Source organism: Solanum tuberosum, unplaced genomic scaffold, assembly GCF_000226075.1.
Source record: "Solanum tuberosum cultivar DM 1-3 516 R44 unplaced genomic scaffold, SolTub_3.0 scf00113, whole genome shotgun sequence".
Taxonomy (NCBI): Eukaryota; Viridiplantae; Streptophyta; class Magnoliopsida; order Solanales; family Solanaceae; genus Solanum; species Solanum tuberosum.
In genome coordinates this window covers 996,287-999,463 of record NW_006239039.1, presented here as the reverse complement: position 1 = coordinate 999,463, position 3,177 = coordinate 996,287, and positions in this window count along the sequence as shown.

Here is a 3,177-nt window from a genome sequence, read left to right as displayed (position 1 = left end):
TCCTGTATAAATATATTGTCAACTGGAACCTCTTCGATCACCTTTTTTTGCAGCAATCTACAATTGTGCATATCATGACCCTGCATCCTACACTCCAAGCAATACTTAGGAATATAGTCATATTTAATCATAATCTTCTCAGTCTTCACACATCTAGAATCTTCATCAACAACTTTCAAAACCACTGATTTGGGAAGATTTGCTGCCAAGTCCACTAAAACCCTAACCTTTGCACAACTAGGTCGAGTTTTATTGCTAGTGGCTTGATCTAATTACAAAGGTTTCCCCACCACAGTTGCAATTGCAAACAAACTCTCTTGACCAAAAAAAGTTGGTAGAAGATTAGGAAAAGAGATCCAGGCCATAGTCTTTGTGGTTTCCTCATCAATCTTAAAGTTCACATCGTAGATCAAGGTCCTCATTAAGTATGAATAACCTTCCTTAGATGTAATATAGAATTCCCCTTTTGAGATGAGATTGATGTAATCTTCCTTAGAAAAAAGTCTAATTAGGATGTGTTTATTTCGAAACAATCCTACATTGCAATTTCCTTTGATGTTGCATTGTTTTGGAATCGCCTCCCTTAAATCATCCATGTCTGGCCACCCATGCGCAAACTTTCCAACAACTGCAAATTGTAAGCCCTCTTTAATATTCATTTGTTCCACTTCTGTCATTGTCTACTGTATATGGGGCACTCCGTTCACATAGGAAACTGACTTATGAGGAACACTCATTAATGCATCTGCTTGATTTTGTAGTTGATCTGAAAAAGAAACCTCCTTAGGGAAAGAAGAAATATTTGAATTATCATTAGAGTTGATACCTCCTAAGCCTGGGAATTCCGAAAAGCATGTTAACAAAGGAAGGCAAGCCACCATCAATGGCTGGCCTCCACCAGCGGCAGCCATAGTAGGTCAATTATTTAATCCAACTTTTTAACAATTCTTTAATCCAACTTTTGATATGTCATGTTTAAGACCACAGATTAAATGTCATTTTGATATTTTACAAATCTTTAATTTAAGACCATAGGATTGAAAAACCTTCTTTAATTTCTTAAACATTGTGTTAAGTCAAAATATATAAGTCTAACAAATTAAAAGGAAATGAGTGTTATTTTTGGTCTTGAATAAAGCAAGATAAGGTCATTTGTTTATGTTGATAGGAGTGTCAAATAAATGGGTTCAATTTGATCAAGGCAGATCAAAATGGATTGATTTAATAATTGACCGAGCGAATTATCAATAATTATTTGTGTTGAGGGTTGGGTTCTCATGATAGGCTTAACAGTGGATCATAGCCCAGTCTACTAAGCATATATCATTTTAGAAATTACTTTGTTTGTTTTCTTTTAACTCTTTTACCAAACAAAACATATAACTTTTTCTTTATCTTAATTAAGGCTCTGTATCAGTTGTGAAGCTAGGAACTTTGTTAAGAATGTTCTAAATTTTAGTATATACCTCTAAATAATTGTTTTGATTTATATACACAATATTATTTTTGATGTTCACAATATAATATTTTGATGAAGTGTGTTTGAGTGACCACCAAGTGATTAACATAGCTACGTCCCTACTGTATATGATAAAATAATCTGATGAGCTTTCTCTGTAGTCAATTTGGGATAGCTAATTAACCCAAATCAGCCGAACTTTTAGATGAATTAAATTGAGCGGGTTAAAATGACTTGAGTTAATAAACGTATGAGTGATTACTTTAACCTATTCAAACTTAAATAATAAGGCGAATCAAGATTTCATGGGCTAGTTTTATTATTCTTACTAGTCCTGGACACGTTCTTTACACGTGAGTCCTGTGAAAGGTATGGATTACTGTCAAAATCACATTTTAATCAGTATCACAAGCTATTCAAAAAATAATAATTTTAAAATAGATGAACAATCAATGTATTCAAACAACTTCTTCTTTTTTAATTTGTCAAACAACTTCTTTATTGTATGTCAAATGATTAGACATTTGATGAACCTGCAAAATTTAGTTTGGTAACTAAAATAATGAGTTACATTTTTATGTTATTAGGTCCAAACATATAATATATTAGTATGTGCAAAAATGAGTAAAAAAAATGATTAATGGTTCTCATTTAAATGAACAATAATAAAATTTCTACATACACATTAAATTGATATTTATACTTCAAGTCTGACACCCATACAATTCTAAGTGCTTCATGGAAGAAAAATTCTATAATGGAGAAAGAAAGTAAGAACGAAAAGTTGAGGATATTGCAAAGAAAGTCCTCATGCTCTGAAAAGAAAACTTTGTTATTGTTAGAAACAACATATCAACATAAGACTGATCACTGTTTAATACTACACATGCATTAAATTTACTCTCTTTTTTTCCGCTGTTATTCTTTCCTCTTGATTACCAATTTTCAGCATTCTTTTGGTTACCCTCACTTGCAACTTCTAACTCTCTTATCTTCTCATGTTGAATTGTGCAATTTCCTTAATTCGATTTCCTATTGTGAGCTTCCATCTTTGTATGTTGGTTCTTAAATAGCATTAGGAAATGACCCTTTAAATTTAAATTTAAATTCTGAAATTGATTTGTACATTAAAGTGATGAATGACTTTCCATATCATAACTTTTCAAATTCTTCCATTATGAGATTTATGATTACGATTAAAAGCAATATCAATGTACTCATTTATCAAGAAAATGGTAATTAATTATTAAAGGGCTTAAAGACTTCAAATTCTACCATTATGTAATTAAAATATTTATATTTAATCAAATTTTAATTTAGTAGAAGGGGAAAATGGTAATTCAACTTTTCATTTTGGAGCTTCCCACTTATAATAATATATGATATGATGATGATTTGAGTGACACTATCCTAAAGTTGATATTCGTTCATTCTTTTTACATGGGATTGCTATTAAATTGAATGAAAACAGTTTTAGTAGGTATGACAAAATCTTTTAAATTTATGCACACATGATACATAAGACGAAGACAAATATACTCCAAATTCATGTTTTATTTAATTAGAACTCTCAGTACCTATATTTGATTTAAAAAAACTTTCTGTACGTTTGTGAGATTTTGCTTGTAACAAATGTCTTGGAGAAAAATCTGAAGGTTTACTGCAAAACTGTCAATTACTCTTAGTGCAACATAAACTTTTTTTTTTTTTGGGGGGGG